We start from the raw sequence: 18,843 nt of genomic DNA, 5'->3' as shown, positions 1-18,843 counted from the left end.
CCTGTCTCTGGGACTGTGGCTGTCTGGCAAGGAAGGTAAGACAGGACCCTTGCCGACTGAAAAAAAAAAAAAATAGCACAACCTAAAAGTTGCTTATGTTTTATTCAGACAGAACTCAAGGCAGCCTCTCAGTTCAGAGGGACTGCTGTGAAGAGACAAGGGAGGGGCTGGGATATATAGGGGTTTTTTGCAACAAAACCCAGGTAGTTGGTACATCAAAAGATTACGGTAAATTAAAGAGAAACCAGACATCTCACATTAACGAATTAGCGCTTGTCTATGTACGGGAAGAGGCAAGGGTCTGGGGTCCCTGAAATTACTCATCTGATGTGCGCCTCGCTGTCTGGGGCCAGCGGCCTGCTTTTCTCCATGCGGAGCCCTTTCGGGGGCACAGGGTCTGTGTGTCGGGGTGAGGTGACCACAGGGGCTGCGGCTTGCTGGCTGCAGCGTCCTTTGTTTGTGGATCTGGCATGTGACACTCTTCGTCTACACCCCAGTCAGAAGCACCCCCTGGGGGAGAGGCTAGCTAACAGCAAGGGCCTCACTAACAGCTGTGAGCAGAAGCCAGCTTCACACCGGACCCGGGGCCCTGGGCTTTCTGGTATTGCGTCTTTGTGGATTCTGCTTTACAGACGTGAAGACAGAATTCCGGAAGTCCAGTCATCTGGCCCAGTTTCCCAGCAGCAGCGGAGCTGGCTTTGAGTACAGAGGTACCACCGTCTCTCGGGCCTAGAACTCGGACCGTCCGATGAGTGAGGGGCCGCCAGGAAAGGGGGTCTCTGTGTGTCCTCTGCTCCACGGCTGCACGCGAGGCTCCCTGTCCGAGCCCCATGCAGGAGCCTCCAGAGGCCACACTGACCCGCACCTGCATTAAAGAAAAAAACGGAGGTCAAATTCACGTAACATAAAAGTAATCATTTTCGGGTGAACAATTCAGTGGCGTGTCATCTGTTTCCAGTGTGGTGTGACCGCCACTTCTATCAAGTTCAAAATATTTTTATCATCCCAAAAGGAAGCCCTGCACCCACTAAGTAATCCCTCCCCACTTTCTCTAACCCCAAACTCCAGGGACAACCATCAGTCGGCGTTCTGTCTCTATGGATCTGCAGATTCTGGAAATTTCACATAAACGGGATCGAGCGGTGTGAGGCCCTTGGAGGCCGGCTTGCACTGAGCGGAAAGGTGTTTCACCCCTTCCCAAACACGCCCCTGCTTCCTCCCACTGCAGGGCAAGAAGCCGTCCTGGGAATCAGGGCTGGCAGGCAGGGCACCGTCCCCGGGAGAAGGGAATGTTCTTAAGACCCAGGGGTCTGGCCTGCCTCCTGCCCACCCCCAGGTGAGCCCAGGGAACCGGAAAGCACAGAGGCTTCTCCGGTGCCCAGGAGGCCGACGCCCCCTCCCTCGCCTCCAGCCCCAGGAGGCGGTCCATCTGCCAGCAATTTGGCCTTTTCTAAATAACCTTGTTGGATTTTTGTTTGAAAGCACCATGTGGGGTGGGGAGGCGGAGGCGGGGTTGCTCCATGTTCTGCTAAGCCTTCCTGCCAGTTTCCTCCTGAAACAGCCCCAGTGGGGGCCGCAATGCCCGTCTGCTGTAGGGTGATGGCCTCATCTGCTTCCCGACCCCTCAGACAGGGCACTCAGACTCCAGCCAAAGCAGGTCCCTGGCCCTGGGGAGTCACAGCTGGCTTCTTGCTTCCCAAAGGACGGCCCAGAGCGCCCCCCTATCCGTGGAGCGAAGGAGGTGGCCTCCCTGCCCCCCAGTGCCTTTCCTTCTAGAATCTTGTGCTTGGAGGCCCTTCGATCCCACAGTCCTGGCCCCGGGCAGGATGTCAGAGCTGCAGCCTCACTCCTGCCTGCCCCCCGCCGTCCCCCTGCATCTTCCGGTGTTTTGAGAATTGTGGGGGCTCTGGACAGAGCAAGGCGGCATCCGGGTGCCTGGAGACAGGCCAGGCTTCTGGGAATTCTGATGTAGGAGCCTCTTCCTGCCGCTGCCCTTTCCGGGGCCTCTGCCGGACCACAGGTTCTGGCCAGTCAAGAGGCGTGACCCCCCGCACTGATGGCAGAAGAAACCGTTTATCATCCCGGAAGGATCTGGCTGCAGGCGTGTTTATCGGGAGGAAGGAAATAAGCTCTTTTCATCCCTTCTGAGCGGTGTCTGGCCCGCTGGCCATCCGATCCGTCAGCTGGGGGAGTTGTAAATACCGCATCCTGCGTTTGTCGGTACCTGCTTAGTGTCTGCCACGGAGCTCGCAGCTCATCACTTCCTGGGTGTCGTACTTGACTGTCGCTTCCTCCTTTAAATAAACTCGGTCCTAAATTTAATGCTTGTCAGAGCCGAGTTTAGAAATCTGGCCCAGCAACACGGGCCGGCATGGCGGGGTTCTCTCCTTGGGCCGCCTTCCAGAGCATCCGACCCGGGACACCTGGCGGAGTGCGGGGTGCCGGCTGGGGTGCCTGCTGTGTGAGGAGAGGCTTGCAGCCTCGGGGAAGCTGCGGTTTGTTTCTCCACGTTTCCAAGCCAGGGAATAAGCAGTGAAAAATCTCACCTGGCAACTGGCATGGAAATTGCTGGAGGGCAGGCGGTGCCAGTCTGCATGCTCATGGCCAGTAGTGTTGCTGGGCTAAGAGGGCCTCCCATGGGGTGTGCATCCCAGGGGTAGTGATGCAGGAGTGAGCCCGTAAGGCTAGCGTCTCGCATCCAAACGCCCATCCATCCATCTATGCAACCATCCTCCAAACACGCATCCATCCACCAAACATCCATCCATCCATTCATCTACCATCCATCCATCAAGCATCCTTCCATCCATCCACCAAGAATTCATCCACCAAACATTCATCCACCCATCCATCAAACAAGCATCAATCTAGCCTACTACCAAACATCCACCCATCCATCAAACATCTATCCATTCATTCATCTACCAAGCATCTATCCATCTGCCAAGTATACATCCATCCATCTACCATGGATCCATCCATCAAGCATCCATTCATCCATCAAGCATCCTTCCATCCATCCACCAAGAATCCATCCATCAAACATCCATCCATCCATTCATCTACCATCCATCCATTAAGCATCCTTCCATCCATCAAGAATCCATCCATCAAGCATCCTTCCATCCATCAAGAATCCATCCATCAAGCATCCTTCCATCCATCCATCAAGAATCCATCCATCAAGCATCCTTCCATCCATCTATCCACCAAACATTCATCCACCCATCCATCTAACAAGCATCAATCTAGCCTGCTACCAAACATCCACCCATCCATCAAACATCTATCCATTCATTCATCTACCAAGCATCCATCCATCCATCCATCCACCAAATATGCATCCATGCATCTGCCATGGATCCATCCAGCAAGCATCCATTCATCCATTTATCCACTACACATTCATCCATCCATCTACCAAACACTGGCCCAGCCTACTAACATCCATCGATCCATCCATCTACCAAATATCCACCCATTCACCAAGCATCCATCCTTCCAGCAAACATCCTTCCATCCATCTATGCATCCATCCACCAAATACCCATTCATCTACCAAGCATCCATCCATCCATCCATCCATCCATCTATCCATCAAACACCCATCCATCCATCCACCGTGAATCCGTCCATCAAGCATCCATCCATCCATCAAACATCTATGCATCCATTCATCTACCATCCATCTGTCAAACATCCATCCATCCATCTACCAAATATCCATCCATCCATCGCTCCATCATTCACTGAGGCACTGTCATCTCATATGTCCCTGTGGGCTGGACACCATGCTGCCCTAAGAAGACAATGCCCCGGGGAACCCCTTGGCTGTGGGAAGTGGGGACTTTGGTTTTAGGGGTTATTGGGGGTCTTGGGTAGTTGGGGGTAGCCTCTAGAAGGAAAGAGAAACCTCTTTTGCTGTAGTTCTGAGAAGAGGGCAGGGTTCAGAGAATGAATCCCCTTTCTGCCCCCTCCCACCACCTGCTGTCTCACAGTCTGGGGTGACCAGAGTTAAAGGCAGAATCCCCATCCCTGCTGAATTAGTGTCTTGGGGCTCCTGGAACAAAGAACTACAGACGGAGGGGCTTAACCCACAGAAACGTCTTCTCCCGCAGTCCTAGGGGCTGGAAGGCTGAGGTTGAGTTGTGGGCAGTGCTGGGGCTTCCCCTAAAACACAGGGGTGGCCTGTCCCGTCCTGGCTCCTGGGAGGGCGGCGTCACCCCAGTCTTCACGTGAGTTCTCCTTGTGTGCGTGTCTGTCTCTGCATCCCCTTGTTATCAAGATGCCAGTCATAGTGGGCTGGGGGCCACCATACCCCAGTTGGACCTTAACTGATTATGTCTGTAATGACCCAGTTTCTAAATAAGTCTGTATTGTGAGGTGATGGGGCTTAGGACTTTAGAGTATGAATCTGGAGTGAGGGGAACACAAGTCAGCCATATCACCTGCAGAAACTAAAATCCCTCTTGGTGTGGACCATGGCCGCTGAGAACCCTGACCCTCTGTTGCCCTTTGACATCCCCTCACATGGGCCCCGAGGGGATGGTCCCCAGGAGCCACATTACCCCGCTCAGGTTCAAGGTCGGGGTCTGGGTGCCCGGATCCCCTGTGGGACCTCAGTCCAGGTGCCCCACTAAGTCCAGAGTTTTCTCACAGGAATGATGCCAGGTGAGGGTCAGGTCACCCAGCGCCACCCTGCACCTCCCCCAGGCCATTCCCAGCAGCCTCGGGTTCCCTGGACATTCTGGGGTCCCGAGGTCCCAGCACCAACCCGAGAATGCTGCGGCTGGAGCAGGTTCTCGGGGCACGCTCTGCCTGGTCTTGTCTCAGGTCCACTGCCCCTGCCCGGAGGCCGTGCGGCTCTGGGCGCCCTGGAGGCCAGGAGCTGTGCCCAGGGCCAGCCACTGCTCTGAGACCCCTCGGGCTCTTGGAGAAGGATTTGGGGGTGGTGATGGCAATGAGGCCACGAGGGGGACACGCTGGGGCAGGGGACAGTTAGAGGTACTGCTGGAGCTTGGCTTTCAGTCTCCCCAGTATGCGCTGAGCCCAAACCGAGCCCGTGGAAATTAAGGCCGGCTTTGCACACATCCATTATCTAGAAAGGACTGCTCAGCCTGGCCCACGCTCAGGCAGGCAGGGCAACGCAGACACCTGCTTCTGGCCCCACTGCCTGCTCCCTGCTCCCTGGGCACACCTGGGACTCACTGCCGCTGGGCCCTGGCCCACGCCATGCCCTGCCCTCCCCAGGCGTGTGCTGTCCCGGCCCGTCCATGTTTGAAGCCACCCGTCCACCTATGAGGAAGCCCCGCCCAGGGCCCTCTGCTGACGCTCTCATCCATCTCATCTCCCAGCTGAGGGCCAGGGGCCTGGCTTACCTCCCTGGCCTCCCCCCATCCCCGGGTGGGGGCCCACAGCCAAGAGAGGTGTTCAAAGGCCCGGTCAAGGGCTCCAGTGGTCCTGGAGATGGGGAGGCCTGTCCTGGGTGGGCAGCAGGACCAAGACCAGAGAGGCTGTGGGAGGGCCAGGCCCGCAGGCCCCTGGGGCGCTCACTGTCCCCCCACCCCCGGCCTGAGCCCACCTCCCTCCCCTCGCCCCGCGTCACCCCCTTTATTTCTTGCAGGAAAGACATTTATCTTCAGACAAAGGCTGTTGTGACTCTGAGGTCCAGAGAAGCCAGGAGGCTGTGGGTGACCCAGGAACCCACAGGAAGCGGGGAGGGTTCGGGATCTCGGGGGTGGATCCCACCAGACATGCATCTCCTAATGGGAGGTCAGCTGTGAGCTGGCCACCTCAGGGCCCTGCAGAGGGATTTCTGCCCCTCTCGGGGGAGAAGGCCAAGTTCAAGGCCAACACGGGCCCCCCAGGCCAGGCCCTGGACCTGGCTGAACCCCTCCTGCCTTCCCACCGCAGCACGCTGCGGGTACAGCAAGGAGACAGTCCACCTGAAAGAGCCTGAGGACACTCCTGGACACACCCCCCGGACACCCCCCTGGACAGCCCCCCGGACAGCCCCCCGGACAGCCCCCCGGACAGCCCCCTGACTTCTCCCACTGACGTGCAGGACCTGGGAGGCTCGCTGGCTGCAGGCTCTTTGCAGACGCACTTCATGGGGCAGGATTCGAGCGTCAGGTTTCTGGGGGTTGGAGAGGGCAAGCCCTCCCCCGCCCCACTGCGCCTCTGCTCCAAGGCTGCTAAGGAGACAGTCCAAGAGGAAGCGAAGGGTCCAAGTGGGCCTTGCCGTGGGGCCCGGACACGCGGGCTTACTGAGAGCTCTGGAGAGGCTCCATGGAGGCTGAGTAGGGGAGGACCCCCAGGGAGGAGGGTTCACTCCCAGAAGGGGGCTTCTCCCCTCAGGGGAGCTCAGGACACAGGGAGCCTCTGGGTGTTGATGGAGATGGAGGACCTTCCTGGGATGACAGTGCAGAGGGGCCCCTAGAACAGCAGGGCTCCGTGTGTGTGCATGTCAGTGGGCGTGTGGGCATGGATGAGTGTGCTGTGTGTGCGTGTGTGAATGCATGTGTGTGCGTGTGTCTGAGGGCGCCAGGGAGCCACACTGGAGGGAGTGAAGGGGCTGTGAGCCCCAGGTGGCTCAGGAGGGCCACCACCCTTGGAGGCTCCACCATCCGAGCAGAGGGGTCTCCCAGGGCTCTCTGGGGGAGGACAGGAGTGAACCAGGGACAGCAGCCTGGGGGAGGGGGAATCCAGGCTGGGTCAGGGAAGGGGGCCACGCGGTTGCCACGCGGTCGGGGAGCATAAGGGCAGAGGCCCATCAGCGGGATTTCACTGAAGGAACCCTGGCCAGGAGGCCCGCCGGTTGTAGCCTTTCAAGATTTGATCAGTCTTGGTGGCCACTGCTTCAGAGGGAACAAGGAGGTGAGGTCTGGGTAGGGGGGGCGGGCGTCAGTCAGGCTTTCAGGCCCCTGGGCCATGAACCCAGAGACCTCTGCCCTTGGGGGTCGGGGGTGCAGCTGCGTCTCCAAGGAATGCTCAGCGGTGAGGGCCAATGCTGCCCCCTGGTGGTGGAGAGAACTCCATCGTTCGTCTGTAGTGAGACATTTTCCATCGCACAACTTTTTGCTTTTTAAGCACTGTGTGATTTTTGGCCATGCTGGGTCTCTGCTGCTGGCAGGTTTTTCTCTAGCTGGGGCGGGCGGGGGCTAGTCTCCAGTGGTGGCCCGTGGGCTTCTCATTGCGATGACTCCTCTTGTTGCGGAACATGGGCTCTGGGTCCTCAGTACCTGCGGCCCCCTGGGCTCTAGAGCACCTGCTCAATAGCCGTGGCACTTGGACCTAGTTGCTCTGAGGCGTGCGGGATCTTCCTGGACCAGGGACTGAACCTGTGTCTCCTGCACTGGCAGGAGATTCTTTATCACTGAACCACCAGGGAAGCCCTCCGTGGCACAGCTTTGCATCAGGGCCCTTGGAGGCTGAGAAAGAAGATGGGTTTACATGAGAACTCCCGAGGCTGAGTTCCCCAGTGGCCTTGTGTTTAGGGTCGGGGGAGACATTATTACAACACCCCCAAGGCAGGGCTGATAGTTAACAGACTCCAGACCCGACCCACCTCCCACCCGGTCCCCTAGCCCCACTCCTCACATTTACAAATGGGCAAAGTGAGGTTCATGTGGTGGAGAAGTCTCGGAGTGTCTCCTTCCCTCTAAGAGTTCACCCCAATGGTCCAGGGCCCTGGGGGATGTGAGACTAAGCAGATGTCTCCTGGCAGGTGTCTAGTGCGGCACAGATGTGCAGCAGTGGGCCCCCAGCAAAGCCCGAGGAGGGCCCGGCTTGCTGAGCGTCTGTGTTCTGGGGGGCCAGGGCCCTGGGACCAAAAAAAATACCACCTGCCCCGAGAAACTGGTGTCAAAGTAAGTCCTCAGCAGGGCGAGACCCCCACCCAGCATACAGCTGGTGCTTATTATTGTAATAAGTGCCCTGGGCACCAACGGTGTGCAAGGCCAGTGACAGAGTGAAAAATGGACCTAAGCGACGTGAAAGGCTAAAGAGTATGTGAGCTTATGGGGTGAAAGAGAGTTTTCAGATGCGGTGAGCTTGAAGAGCCGACGGGGAGACTTTCCTGGATTATCCAGGTGGGCCGTGCGCCATCAAGAGGGTCCTTACGACAGGGAGGCAGGAGGGACAGTCAGAGCAAAGACACGATGCTGAAGAGAGGTCGGAAAGGGGGTGAGAGGCTGAAGAGGCTGCACCGCTGGCTCTGCAGGCTGAGGAGGGGTCGGGAGCCAGGGAATGCGGTGGCGCTTGAGGAGCTGGGAAAGGCGAGGAGCGGGTTGTCCCCAGAGACCCCTCAAAGGACCGGCCCTACTGACCCCTTGGTTTTAGCCCAGTGAACCTTCTGACCTCTGGAAGCACAAGAGAATAAATCTGTGTGGCTTCAAGTTAGGAAGTCTGGTCGTTTATGACAGCAAGGTAGGAACTCATGCAGGTTCCGTTCTAGGAAACAGCTTCTGCTGTTGTTCAGGCACTCAGTCGTGTCCGATGCTTTGAGACCCCAAGGACTGCAGCACGCCAGGCTTCCCCGTTCTTCGTTGTCTCCCGGAGTTCGCTCAAACTCACACCCATTGAGTCGGTGATGCCATCCAGCCATCTCATCCTCTGTCATCCCTTTCTCCTCCTTCCCTCAATCTTTCCCAGCATCAGGGTCTTTTCCGATGAGTCGGCTCTTCGCATCAGATGGCCAAAGTACTAAAGCTGCAACATCAGTCCTTCCGGAGAATGCTCAGGGTTGATTTCCTTTAGAATTGACTGATTTGCTCTCCTAGCAGTCCAAGGGACTCTCAAGAGTCTTCTCCAGCATCACAGTTCAAAAGGAAGTGGTTTACTGTCCTCTAAATGGACAGGGTCATGTGGGTCTGTTTCCGAAGTGCTTTCATTGCCCAGTGCCTGTTGGGAGGGACTCCATCCCGAAATCTTCCCGGACCCCAGAGCTGTCCAGAAAGACCTTGTGGGGACCCGGAAGCAGACTCAGCTCTCCCTGGGTGCCCCAGGAGGGGGCTTAGGCTCAGAACCCCCAAAGAGACCCAGACAGTGCAATGGCCTCAGCACAGCCCTGCCCCGTTCCTCCCAGCCGGAGCCTGCCAAGAGCGACCCAGTGGGAAATGATAGAATGTCCTTCTGGACATGTGTCCTCCTATTTTTAAACTGTTGCTTCCTTCTCCCCCCATAACTTTTTGGATGTTGAAAAGGAGCTGGGAGTCTGTTTGAAACTATCTCGGGGGGCACAGGGTCCTACCCCTTTACGTTCACTCTCTCTCCCGGCAGGCGAGCCCACTTTATGGAGGGGAACACTGAGGCTTAGGAGCGGAGTGACTGGGCCAGTACCACCGGCTCGTGGAGGGGCAGGGGCTAGACCCAGGTCACCCAAATCTTCCGGCTTCTTCCCACAACACCATGCTGCCCCCCAGCGGTAGGTCTGGTTTTCTCAAGAGTGCTAAGCTGGCTGGGAAGATTCCCCTGGAGGAGAGCATGGCAACCCACTCCAGTATTCTTGCCTGGAGACTCCCATGCACAGAGGAACCTGGCGGGCTATGGTCCACGGTGTCACAGAGAGCTGGCCACGACTGAGTGACTGAGCACGCACACACACACTGGCTGGGGCTGCCTCAGTCAGATCCAGAGCTGGAGACAGGGCTCAACCAGGAAATGTGGTTTGTGTTGCTTGGAGCACAATATGGGGTGACCGGGAGGTTCCCCCATGTTGGGGATGAGGGGCTGGAGCAGGGGAAAGTCCAGGAATCTAGGAAGTGGGTTGCAGTTTAGTTCCATTTGGGGCCTTAAAAGTGTAACAATGAGTGTTTTGTGTCTTTGTTCTATGAAAATGCACAGGTCCTACTATGTGCTGGGTACAGAGCTAGAAAGGCCCCACTGTGGAGGACAGGCCCTGCAGAGGCAGTGATATAAAGGCTGAGAAGTAGGAGGGCGACTTTTCCAGGGAAAACAGTCCACGCAGACAGAACAGCAAGTGCAAATGTCCCGAGGCTGGAACCAGCCCACCGTGCTTGACGCACAGCAAGTCAGTGCAGCTGGTGCCGGCTGGAGGGCCTGCTGAGGGAGCGTGAGGTGATGCAGGGGTCGGCAGGGGCCAACTGGAGCGGGGCGGGCTTGGAGGCCATATGAAGAGTTGGGAGCATGCGGGGTGGGGCTTGCGGTTTACAGGTTGTGTCCATGTGGTCCAGAAGGTGGCTGGAATCACACTGGAAGAAAAGCTGTGACCAACCTAGGCAGCATATTAAAAAGCAGAGACATCAGTTTGCCGACAAAGGTCCCTCCAGTCAAAGCTATGGTTTTTCCAGTAGTCATGTATGGATGTGAAAGTTGGACCATAAAGAAAGCTGAGCGCCGAAGAATTGCTGGTTTTGGACTGTGGTGTTGGAGAAGACTCATGAGAGTCCCTTAGACAGCAAGGAGATCAAACCAGTCGATCCTAAAAGAAATCAACCCTAAATATTCATTGGAAGGACTGTTGCTGAAGCCGCAATACTTAGGCCACCTGATGTGAAGAACTGACTCATTGGAAAAGACCCTGATACTGGGAAAGACTGGAGGCAGGAGGAGAAGGGGGCGACAGAGGATGAGATAATTTTGGATGTCGTCACTGACTCAATGGACATGAGTTTGAGCAAGCTCTGGAAGATGGTGAAGGACAGGGAAGCCTGGCGTGCTGCAGGCCATGGGATTGAAAGGAGTCAGACACGGCTGAGCGACTGGATAGCAGCAGCAATGGGGCATTCAGATTTGGGCAGGGCAGCTGTGGAGAACGCAATCTTTTCCTTTGACCTTGAGAAGGTAGGTTTACTGCAAAACCCACCGACAATATTGAAATTCCCACAGAAGGATGCAACTTGCTTTTCAAATCTGACCTTCTCCAGCCACACGCCTCCTTTTGCTGCATTGAAACCAGTGTTTCACATAATGTGATGCTGAATTACACAGGGCTCTGTGAAGATGTGGCTTTGCTCCCGCAGAACTAGAGCTGATAATTCTGGACAGTTCCTGGTGTCTCCCCTCACCCGCCCCAGTCAGGGGGTGTGGCCAGAGCCCCTCCACACGCGGGATGTCTCCCAGGTGCCCCTCCGGGCCGTGGAGCAGAGTCCTCGCCCACACGACACCCTCCGACCCATGCATCTCCCTTTTTATCCCCCAAATCACCCTGACACAGGGTTGCAGGCCTGCGCTGGGCCTGAATTTGGGAGGGAACAGAGCAGAGGACCCGCTATGCCCATGTCAGACACGGAGGCGGGGGTGGGGGGGGGTGGGGGGGTGGTCCCGGAAACAGCCTCAGCTCACGCTTCCTGTGCACGTCCCAGGGCCCGAGCTCAGTGCCTCGCCTGTGCTCACTGCAGAGCTCTCGCTGAGGCGGGCTGGGGCCTGGGACCCTTTGCTGCAACGCTCGCACCTGCACACACCTCTCCTGGAGCAACACAGATACAGAGAGGCTATCGGGGGTGAAACGCAGCCGTGTGCACACGCTGCTGCTGCTGCTGAGTCGCTTCAGTCGTGTCCGGCTCCGTGCGACCCCATAGATGGCAGCCCAGCAGGCTCCCCCGTCCCTGGGATTCTCCAGGCAAGAACCCTGGAGTGGGCTGCCATCGCCTTCTCCAACGCGTGAAAGTGAAGTCGCTCAGTCGTGTCCGACTCTTCGCGACACCATGGACTGCAGCCCACCAGGCTCCTCCGTCCATGGGATTTTCCAGGCAGGAGTACTGGGGTGCGGTGCCATTGCCTTCTCTGTGTGCATGCGCAGTTGGGACAAATCCTGGACGAAAGACCCAAAAGACTAAAGAACGCAAATGCCACTTCTGAAGAGCAGGGAGCAAAAGCAGGCTCCCCCCCGCCCCACCCCCAAAGGCTGGGCAGACCTCCTAAGCCACGCCTCCAGCCCGACCCCTAGGTACAGCCTTACCCTAGCCCCATATAAGGAACCAGCTCATCCCCGCTGACACCCTGGGAATCAGCAAGGGAACCTGTTGCTTGTTCTTGCTGCCCCCTGCTGCAGCAGGGACCCCAATAAAGCCTTGCCGGAATTTCTTGTCTGGCCTCTGATCAATTTCTATTGATTAAGGGAGGCCAAGAACCCTGGTCAGTATTAACACATGCTCTTCTTACAGAGGAAGAAACTGAGGCACAAAGAGATGAAACGATGGGCAGGCGTCCGGCAGCAGGTGGGGCCCTCAGTCTGTGGTGGGGTCGGGCGTTTGGGACCGAGCGCACTGCTTCCCCAGGCACGCCTCTCCAGGCCCCAGCCCTCGGCCCCTCCTCCTGGCCCTGAGCCCCAGTCCCCAGCTGCCCAGGCTCCCGACTCTGACGCAGACCCAGCCTGACCCTTCTTCACCCTGTCCTCTTGTTTCACCTGTGCCCGGACCTCGGCTGCTCCAGGTCCGAGGGGCAGGTGGCAAATGCTTGATGACACGTGATCACTTCTCTGCATCATTTGCTGGCCATCATCTTCCTCAGAGATGGGAGGTCCTGAGGGTCGGGACCGCGGCCTCAAGGGTTAGGACCATGCCTGCCTTACTGACTGCCATCTCCCCGGCTTCCACTGCAGGCCTGGACACCGTAGGTCCCAGCGAGTGTCTGCTGGGCGACAGGATGTGTGAACAGCCACGTAGGGGTGCACATGCCTGCCCCGCCATGATACGTGACGCTTGCTCTGTCTCGTACTTTGGGAAGACGACTTATGTCAGGGAAGGCTGATGCATTAGTGGAAAGTCACCATCTGGGGAACGTTCCAGGCTCTGTCCATCAGACCCATCTCCTATTCCCCTCCATCTTCCTTCGATGCTTTTCCCATTTGCCTTGTCTGCCAGGAAGCTCAGAGCCAGGCTGTGGGACCTGGGACGGAAGCAGCTCCCCGGAGCCCTGGAAAACCTTGCCTTCCTCCTCCAGCCTCCCCTCTCCGCTCTCCTTCCTAACTCCTTTTTATGGCCTGACACCTCCAGTGCCGTGGGGGTGCAGGCAGATACCACCCAGAGCCAGGCGGGAAGGCCTCCTCGGGAGGCGCTGTGCGGGGGCGGGGACAGAGGCCTCACCCTGCAGACAATCGTTGGCACCTTGACGGCCCGCCCGGGGCCTCCTGTACCTCCAGGAGCCAGCTCCAGGACCCGGAGGACACGCAGATAAAATCTCGCCAGATAAGGGTCCCTTGACCTGGGCATGGAAAGCAACTGCAGGGCCTTAACCACATTCTCCTGGCATCAGACTTACATGGGAATAAAAATACCAGGTGTGGCAGGCGTGGAGATTCCCGAGAGACTTCCCAGCCTGGCACCGCCTGGCCTCGGACACCACTCCAGGGTGAGGAGCGACAGGAAATTCCAAGCCTGGCCCCACCCCGCAGGGGCCTGCACGTGCCCGCCCCGCCCTCCCCCGCTGCCGCCTTCCTCCCCACCCAGTTCTTACACAGCTGCCTGGCTGCCCTGGGCCTCAGTTTCTGCATCTGAAAAATGGAGCCGCGACAAGCTCACCCCTACCCCTGCCTCCTCTGGTGGGTGCAAGGCTTGGAGGACATGGCCCCTGGGAGGTGCCTCATAAGCTGTAGGGTGCGGAGTGCCCGCTGCAGGCCCCAGGCTTGCTCTCTCTGAGGACCCCCTGCTCGCAGCAGCCTCCCTGAGTGGCTCGCCCTACCCAAGATGCCTGCTGGCTGCACTCGGGCCAACAGAGGGACTCCATGTGCTGAGGCAGGGGGCTCCTGGCTGCACTGGTGGGCTCAACTGTCCTCAGTTAGAGACTTGTTCCCTGGGAGGGGGTGCTCTGGACACCGCTGTCCCCTTCTGGAGCCGGGCAGGAGGCGAGGCAGGCTGAGGGTCCCGGGGACTGGGGCTCAGGCTGCGGGCAGGCTGCTGCCCTCTCGACTGCGTGTCGCTCTTCGTTCCGCCTGTCCCCAAGACCGGTGCCCGGAAAGGCTTTCTCCCCCACTGGCTGGGCCTTCCCAGCGCCCAGTCCCAATGGGAGAAGGGGAGCCTCGGGTCCTCGGCCTGGGTCGGAGCCACGCCTGCTTCGCCTGCTGGCGCAGGTGTGGGTCTAGCCCATGTTGCCACACCTGAGCAGGGCCCCGAGTGCAGGCTGTGTTGGGGGCGTAGTTCAGAAAGGGGGCTGCTCCCTCCGTAGCTGGCCCAGCGCTGAGCACCTGGAGCAGGTGAGCAGCCTCTGCTTGGCGTGCCTGCAGGACACTGCTGGCCGCCCTAAGACCCTGCCCCAGAGAGGGGGCTCTTGGACTCCTTTGAGGGCCCCTGGCAGGTGAGTGGGCCTCCAGAGCATGCCTTGGAGCCCCTTGGGCAGCCGTTGACACCCTCCGGCCCCAGTAGACAGATTCCCGCAGGGTGCCTTCTTGGACAAGGCCCCCCCACCCCCCCACTCCGGGGTGGTCTGTCTGGATTAGAGCCTGGGGCTCTAGCAGAACTGGAGAGGCCCACCCTGAGGTTCCAGAGACTGACCACCAGGGGGCAGTGCCTGCCTGGGGACTGGAGTCCCCAGAGGGCACCCCTCACCCTCGCCACTCACAGATGCCACTTGGGGCCAGTGACCGGGGAAAAGGGAACAGCAGCTGTTTTTGGCTCTCGGTCGGGCCAGAGGAGTGAGGGAGTGGACACCGGGCCAGTCTACACTGGCCAGAAGCCTGCACAGAAGCTTGCGGTGTCCACTGAGTCTCCGTGGCTAGACTCTCCTTCATTAGACATGCATTGAGCACCAGTTGTATGTCCAGCATCCCAGAGAGCATCCAAGGTGCAGGCTCTGTGGTCAGCCCCCCATGGGGTCCCAGCGTGGCTGCTGGCAGGGGGGCAGGCAGGACAGAGTCCAGGCGCCGGGAAAGAAGGGTCAGAGGTGGAGGCCTGATGGCAAGAGGGTGACACTCAGGCCTCCCTGGTTCTGGGCCCACTACCCACCTGCCCACTGGCGGCTCCGCATGGTGCCTGCCCCAACCCGGCTGGGATGTGCAAAGCAGAACCCAGCAACCTCCCTCCAAACCAGCTTCTTCCGGGTCCCCTCCCAGCAGAGACCCCGTCCACCTCTTCTCTCCAGCCAGGAGAGATCTTAAAACTGTCCCCTGCTCACAGTCCTTGAGGCCTGCCCCAGGCCAGGCACCAGCATCTCTGTTTTTAAGGTGGATTTCCCACACACCCGTGGGCTCCAAGTCACCCTCCTTGTGCAGGGCAGCGGGGGTGGGGAGTGCCGTGAGGTCGGGTCGGGGGAAGGAGAAAGCAAAGGAGGGCAGGGACCCCGGCAGAGGGGTGTCTGCAGTGGACGCTGCACCCCCAGGCCAGCCCAGCTTGTCCCCATCCCACCCCCAGCCGGAGAGTGGATCAAAGAAAGTGCTTCTCCTCCGACCAAATGAGGAAGGGCCAGCGGGACCCAGCATGGTACCCGGTGAGTGGTAAGGGATGGATGATGTTTTACAAGAAACTGACGACCCCAGGAGGTCATCATCTGCTGTGGGGGCAGCGAGGGGCTGAGGGTGGCTGAGGGAAGGGGGGGCAGAAGGGGCCGGGACTGGGCCTGACCTCAGGCTGGCCCTGCCCACCAACGACCCCCTCTTCCCTGCCCACCGCCTGCCGCTTCCCTGAGGGCCTGACCCATGCCATCTGCATCACTAATTAGCGCCAGACTCTCCCCTCCTCCTGTGTCCCAGTTTGGGTGACAATCTCCATCAGGGCCTCAGGTCAAATCCTCTTCCGCCTTTCTCGTAGAGCCCGTGAGCTAAGAGTGACTTTTACATTTTCTAATGGGCGAAAACAATCAAAGGTAGAACATTTCACAGCCCACGAAAGCAGCAGAGCCTTGCAAGCCGGCGTCCAGCAGCAAGGGTTCCTGGCACCCGGCTGCCCCTTCGCCGACTCGTTGAGGCTGCTTTGCTACTACATGGTGGGAAACCGAGAGATGAGACAGGACTGTGCAGCTGGAAATCTTCCCTCTCTGGCCCTTCACAGAAGGTCCGCTGAGCCCTGGCCTCATAAGCGTTGGGCAGGGCCCGGCCTTCCACATGGGTAAGTGGAGAGCGCTGTCTGGACGGTGGCAGGATCCCTGGCATCTAAACACAAGACGTGGACAGACACGCCTTTGCTAGGCGACGTTTGCCCAGCCCAGGAGGAGCTAGGCTCACCTCGCTCACAGCCGGTGGTCTTGCGGTCCAGTGCCCAGGCTCTGGATTGAGTGGTGACTCTGCGGACACCCTGTGTCTCAGCCCCTCCATCCTGAAAGTGCGGATAACTGCACCTCCATGGCAGAGAGGATCTCAGGAGTCAAGGGTAGGTGACGAGTCCTGTGAGGGCTCGGGGCTGCTCCCCTTCCTGTCTCACCCCACCAGGCACAGCCACTGGCAAACCCCGCTCCGTCCCCTGCAAAGACTCAGCCCCTCCCGGCAACCTCTCTGCTATCACTGGTCCCCTGCCATCGCTCCTGCTCAGATGGCGCAAGAGCCTCCTGCCTGGTCTCCCTGCGTCTGTCCAGCCCCTTTCATCTGCTGCTCTCTCAGTGGCCAGGCGGTCTTTCAAAAAACAAGTAGACTATTATCTCTCCTGGGCTCAAAATCCCGCAAGCTCCTTCTCGCTCAGAGTCAAAGCCTAGTCTATATCCTGGCCCTTTACCTCTCTGATCTCCTCTTCTGACCTTCTCATTGACCCCCAACCTCCAGCCCTCTGGCCATTCTCTGAATACACAGGGCTCCTGCCCCAGGGCCTTTGCACCAGCCGACCGCTGTCTAGACCACTCTTCCCAGTCTCTCCACATCTCATGTCCTCATCGTCTTCAGTCTTGACTCGGGTGTCACGCACCTGGTGAGGCTTTCCCTGGCCACTCAATAGAAAACCAAGGCTTCATCCCCACCACAGGCATGCCCATCATCTTCTAGATTTTCCTGTTTAGCTCTCAACAACACACAACTGAAGAAGACTCTTGAGAGTCCCTTGGATTGTAAGGAGATCCAACCAGTCAATTCTAAAGGAAATCAACCCTGAATATTCACTGGAAGCACTGATGCTGAAGCTGAAACCCCAATACTTTGGTCATCTGATAAAAAGAACCGACTCATTGGAAAAGACCCTGATGCTGGGAAAGACTGAAGGCAGGAGGAGAAGGGGGCGACAGAGGATGAGATGGTTGGATAGCCTCACCGACTCAACGGACATGAGTTTGAGCAAGCTCTGGGATTTGGAGATGGACAGGGAAGCCTGGCGTGCTGCATGGGGTCACAAAGAGTCAGACATGACTTAGTGAGTGAACCACAACAGTCCCCACCCAGGATACGCCTGTCCTCTGGAGGTTCCCGTTTAGCTCTCATCACCACGCAGTGGACCATATAGTGTCTGTGTCTGTCACTGTTTGCATCTGTTCACTCCCGCTGGAGCCTGGAGGTGGTGTCTGCTTTGGTCTCTGTTGGGTCCCCAGCCTTTCTGGGTGTGCCCCGTAATAGATGTGCAACACGTTATTGGTTGAATGAATAAATCCAGGCTCCTGGAGTCAGAAACTTCTCACCTGATGGAACACACAGTCCCCAGGGCTCAGCCTGACCCACGCTGATGGCCTCAAGAGTGCAAACATCCTGCGGGGAGGGACCCATGGATCAGCCTCCTAGAACTGTCTATTGTGGATGCTGTGTGAGCCGGACCTCACCAGCTGGTTGACAGAACTCACAACACTGCTCTGTTCTGGGGGTCCCCACAGCCACCCTGCAGGGTGGGGGGCCCGGCATCTTACGCCCACTGCGGAGGAGGGCGGAAACTGAGGCTGGGAGGACGATGGAGGCACGGAGCAAGGGCAGAACCCCGGCCTGCAGGCCCAGGGCTTGGCCCATCATCCCCCAGCGCCCGCAGGCAGGATAGCAGTGGGTGGGCTGGTGGGATACAGGTGTGCCAGGAGAGCCAGAGGACAGAAAGGGGGAACAGGAGGGGTACCCCAGAGTTCTCCCTCCCGAGGGTCCCCTTCCGTCACCTCCCCTGGCTCTGCTTCTCGCGGTGGGGCTGCTGACCTGGTCCTCCCTGCCCTCCGGGGCCTCCACCCGTGCCCCCACCCCAGGTTCCCAGGGGGCCCACACAGTTGCTGAGCCAGGGCTGGCACAGGGCCGTCGCTTTACAAGGAAGAAACCACAGCCCCCACCACCCCCACTCCCAGGCGCCTCCGGAGACTGCACCTCTTTCTCCAGGAGAAGCAAACTGCCCTCGTAAAAGCATAAACCAGTGACTGGCAGTGAGAGGCGGCTGGAGATAAGGCAGACCTTTACAACCAGATAGCTGACAATAGCGTCCGGCCCTGTGAGTTTGGAGCAGCACCAGGCCAGGCGGAGCGGATGCCCAGCTGGGCTTGTGGAAGATAAGCGGAGCGTGCGCTGGGCTTCCTGGCCTGGCCCCAGGACTGGGGGCTGGCGGGGTGCCTCTGCAGGCCTCTGTGCTGGGCTGGCTGGGGAAGGGGCCGCTGAAGCGGGTGATGTTTCTGGTGACCTTTCCAGTTGGAGGGGCTCTGGACAGTCAGCTTTGTGTCTTGTTCTTGTTTTTATTTTCCCTTGGTTGCAGGGGAAGAAGCCCCTTCAAAGTGGGCATTAAGGTCACCTGGGCCCTGCAGCTTGAGACTGGCCCCCGTGGGTCTCATGTGTGGCCTCTGTGTCCCTCTGGACAGTGACAGGCACCCTCTCCCCCGTCACCCCATATGACGCCCCGGCAGGTCCTAGCTAGGTTCTCTGGCCTGAATCCTGGGGAGGAAAGCGGGTCCCCCTTCCACATCTCTGCAGGAAACAGTGCACCCCGCTGACCTCAAGGTCAGGAATGCACCCTACCCTAGACACACCTGGAGCACGTGCTGATGAGCCAGGGGCAGGACAGGCGGGGCCACCCTAGGTGT

Source organism: Ovis aries, chromosome 21, assembly GCF_016772045.2.
Source record: "Ovis aries strain OAR_USU_Benz2616 breed Rambouillet chromosome 21, ARS-UI_Ramb_v3.0, whole genome shotgun sequence".
NCBI lineage: Eukaryota > Metazoa > Chordata > Mammalia > Artiodactyla > Bovidae > Ovis > Ovis aries.
This window is presented reverse-complemented; position numbering follows the sequence as displayed.